The following is a 5,005-nucleotide window of genomic DNA, read 5'->3' on the forward strand; positions in this document are numbered from 1 at the left end:
ATACAGATACAGGAGGAACATTTAGAGGAAATGGTTATTGGTTTACATAATAACAGGTTCCACTGATATTAGCATGCATTTTGTGCTGAGTAGATACAGGAAAAGATAAGAGGATTTTAAATTAAACACATTTCTGATCAGAGAAAAAGCAAAACATTTTTGCAAAAAAAATAAATAAATTCAACAAGAAGAGTGTTATTGATGGATGAGAAAAATTATCTTCATCTGGTTAATTTCTTAAATCTCAACCCCCTTTTTTTTACAATCTTTGGGGGAAGTAAAAGTGTTCGCTCTATTTTTTCCAGTGCCAATAAACAATCACACCTATTCGGCACCCAGTGTTTTTATTACATACTTTAAAGATGTTTAAATTATCTTGTTGAATTATGATCACATTTGAAGTTATAAAAATGAAGTGTTTTTTTTAAGGTGGCAAAACTTTCTGAAGGTTTAGATTATTAACCCTTAGAAGAATAAGTGAGTTTAGAATGATAAGCTGTTGTTATTTCATATTCCAGATATTCTGCATAAATGGGATATGAACATCTTGCCATTTATAATTTGAGCTTACCCCTAGTACATTGTACAAAATTTAAGTTTAAGCATTGCTACCCCAACCCTCGATATATATTATATATATTCGATATATTTAGGCATTATATTCAGTTTTACCCAGTGATTGTGTGTATTTGTACTCTGTGAAAAAGACATAGAGAAAGATTAGCTCTTGCTTGCTAAGTAATCTTGCGCATTTTAGTCASTACAATTTACAATATCACCAATTCACAACACATCATCTTGAGGCAAAGTTATTTTAATTCAGTCATGCATCCCAATTGATCTTAGTTATCAATCAGTGCATCAAGTTCAGGTTATTATTGAAATTGGTTGATAAGTTTCCATCCATATTGCATATTTCATTGAGTTATGGAYTTGCAGCATCCACTCCTCCTGCDCTAGCAGGTAGAGACAGTGGACAAGCTCTTGCATTGTGTYGTTGACTTTACAGCAATCCCTCATACAGAGTATGCATGTAGAAACGGTGGAGAGGAAAGACTCTATTATTGTGTGTGCGTGTGCACACTGATTGAAACACATTGATTTTAATGTGGGTCCATTTTGACCCAGTTATGGAAGAGTGTAGGGTGCAGTCACTCATGCATCTAAAGGTTAACAATTGTCAACTCCTTTATCCTGACATGTGTTTACATTCTCTTGCAAYTATTTATTGGGTCGTTGGTTTGTATGAGCCAAGTTGCAAGAAGCACCCGTCCATGTTTTTTTAGGAACCTAATAACTAAAACCAGTAGCTTAGATTAGCTTGCAGCCTCAGGCAGCTGACTGTGTAGTATTGTGATTTTAGTTTTTATTTGATCCTTTCTTTTACAAGGAATYTTTTTTAACTCCTTACACCTAAAATATATATATTTTTAATTTTATGGAAGCACTAAATATGCTCTTTTTAGATTATTCCCAAATAGACTTTTAAAGTGAGGCATTTATCTTTGCTTTTGACCAATTTAGAAATATTTGTCATGGGTATTTGTTAAAAAGCATTCAAATATTATTTTGTTTTTGAGATATGTTTGGATTATTTGGGTTATTGCTCACTTTCTGCTRAGAGAGAAACAAATAATGGATGCTTTTCACAGTCTCTTTTCCTTTACTGACATGCTCAGATATSACAATTCTCTCCCAGGAACTCTATTTAATCTTTTATTTAAAATAAATAAATAAATACAAATATAAAAATATTTTCTGTCAAAAGATTTTTTTTTTACAATTGTCAATAGAACATTTTTGTCACTTTTTCCTTTTCTTACTTTGTTGTATATTTCATCTCCACCTAGATGCTACTATGTTTACTTAACATTCATAGTTTGTAGTGTAAGGGTAATTATTGTTTATTTTATCAAGGACAGAGACAGGTATGTCTGCTGTTGTTGTTTAGAGAGTTTACTGTGATCATGGGAGTCAGACAAGCTGACTGACAGATGTGYGCCCTTCTCCCCTGCGACTGGCTGATTGACTTTTAAATAAGACTTTCTCCYACATTGATGAAATTGCTCTCAGCTGTTGAGAACAGGTGGATAATTGGCTGTCGAGGGTTTCAGTGGCCTACTGCATCTCAGTCCATTTGTGTTCATAACTGCCATGCACTTGGGACTCAGCCGGCAAAAACAGTCGTCTGCCCGCGGAAGCGTGTCCTGATGTTCAGTTTTGTTGCTCCACAGTCCTGTCACACTTCAAAGCCCTGACAAGGCATTTAGCTGAGCTACAGCACTAGATGTCCCSCCGTTTTAACTACTGTACACAGTGACCATAATTAGCTGTGCTGTAAACTTCAATGTGGTTTTGAGGCGTCCAGTTTCCAATTTTACATAGATTCAGCCTTGAACATGACTTCAAAGCACYAATTTTGCAATATAGCATTTGAGGAAGCTTCTATACGCTACAATGTAATCACCTCTATGTGTGCTCCATTTAYAGTGTCACTTAATCCTTCAGGGCGATCTTCAGTACTAATTTAGAATGAGTGACTTCCTGTTTGCCTCCAGAAACAGTTTGTTGTCGCAGCAAACACGAATATCAGCACAACACAACTGTAGAAACAGAACAGAAGTTACAAAATATTTGATGCTATCTTGTTTGCCACAAGGTTTTTATCCATCATTCTGTCCTCTCACAAAGGTGTCAGAGGTGATAGAATTTCATCTCAAAGGCAACAAAAATGTGATTTGTAAGCTCTTTAAACCTCTTTTTTTTATCACTATGGAATGTCACCACCAATCTACATGAACTTTAGCAGCTCAGCCACTAAAAATATGAATCAGGTGTAGGCATAAACTGACCATTTATGTCCTCGAAAGGCAGAATGTGAATGCATGGCACCTAAGCGATAGTATTCTACCAAAAATTGCAACCAAGCAGATTCAAATACGTTTATTTACGCACTCTTTACAAAAACGTAGTTACAAATGTTTGGATTAATAGAGCTCACTGCAAGCTCATTAGTGATGCAAACACACATTTAACTATCAGGCTGACAGACATCCCGACTTTTGCACCTTTAGTGGAGACAATCATGTCACAACAATGAGTTTGTAGGGTTTACAACAACAAAAAAAAGGATTGGGAATAGATAAATAGATGAGTGATAAGTGTGCAAATTAACAATACAGTAGGATTCTGTAACTAAGCCTGATGTTAAAATGTCATAAATTAGAGCTGGACAAGTGGGTGTGCTTTTTGTAAGCCAGGTTTCTCTTGAGAAATAGAGCCAAATACATAGTTCACATAGGTTCTACATCCCCATTCATTGACTATGACGCTGGGTGGTCAAGGTTGTTTGAGGAAAAAAAAAAGCAGTTTCAAAACTGAACACCAGTGTGCCAAAACACATCWAAATAATGAAATATTCAGGCTATGCCCTATGACGTTACACACTTAATGTAAAGAAAAGAAGGACTGTATCTTATTTCTTTTCTTCCACGACTCATTAAAATCAAATATGTTTTTAATTTTATCCAGACTGATTTTTGTTTGGTCCATTACCTTCCAATTTGCACTGAGCAGATGCACCTGCAAATACATATAGGTATATGGAGGCAGTACACAGTTCTACATGATAACTTGATTTTCTACAGCTTTTAAAGCAGTGCTGTGTGCTGCMAATGATAGGTGTGTAGTCTACAATGACTGATAGATAGTCAGTTAACTTGCAAAGTCTGGTTTCTATTGAAAAATACTTCAAAATCAATAATTAATCTTCTAGTCTAGTTTTAAAAAAAACTTTCCTTTAAACATTTACTTCCATGTCTCTAAAGGTTTCTCTCACACATAAAAAGAGTCTCATCAGAGCTCCCACTGCTTTTGAAGGTGCCTCAATAGCTATTTGAGCCTGTAMAAACTTAAAAAATGTTTTCATCGTATCAAATCACCTTCAGTGAATAAGATTAGGTTTGTCTGATTCTTGCACTCCATGCGTTACAGGAAATGAAAGCAAATGAATGTGTGTTGTACGCCTAAGGGGACAACCATTCCCTGCCAGGCTGCTTCTAATTCTCCTTTTTGCCTCCTAATTTCCTCAATGAGAATACCATCTGCTCTGTCCATTGAGTAGAACAGGGAAAAAAAAAAAGAGAAAAACCCAATTCCAAGCCACTTTCCTCCACCCACTTCTACCACTACCCTCTCATCATCTCCCTTCCCCACTAGACCTCATAATACCAAACTCTCATGCAACTAGCCTGCTCAGCTCCACTGCCACCGCTCCTCATTAGCTCTGTCTTTGCCTCCCTAAAGTGTGTGTTTCACCACCATTATTTTCTGTTCCCCTCAGCTTCTCTGTCTTTTTCTTTTAGCTATCGTCTGACAATCCAGGTTGGATTGGAGGCTTTCCTTTCAGCAGCTCATCAAGGTTCTTCTGATTACTCCTGAAGGCTCAGGGATAGACAAAGCTGATAGAGGAAATCGGCTGCAGAAGCAGTTTCACCTAGTTGGAATAGAAGGATTGCTGCACGCACGCACACACACGCACGCACGCACGCACACACACACACACACAAAGAATGATCAATAAGACATACTAAAGGGATACATTGATTTTGTAACTTTTGGAGATTAATTAGGTCTCATAAACCGTGTCCAATAGTAGAAATAGCACTTTATTTACAGTTAAGCTGATTAGAGTGTCATGCTGAATGGCTGAATGAATAGCAGAACGGGGGGGGGGGTCTTTTAGGTTGTTTTTCAGTAGTACTGAAAAATTTTTTGGTATCAACCATTTAAGCTCATTAACTGTGATGTAAAGCTAATACACAGTTTAAAATAGCCAAAAAAAGATGAGTGGTTCAAGCAGGGAATAATCTTGGCTTCAATCAGAAAYYKTTTAGAGCCCATGAACTTCAAATGAAGTGTTAAACACTGAACCAAAAACAAGCAGCTTCTTACCTCTGAAGTGGGAACATCATTCTGGGAACGACATCAAATACCATTTAAACAT

Source organism: Poecilia reticulata, linkage group LG12 (genome assembly GCF_000633615.1).
Source record: "Poecilia reticulata strain Guanapo linkage group LG12, Guppy_female_1.0+MT, whole genome shotgun sequence".
Taxonomy (NCBI): Eukaryota; Metazoa; Chordata; class Actinopteri; order Cyprinodontiformes; family Poeciliidae; genus Poecilia; species Poecilia reticulata.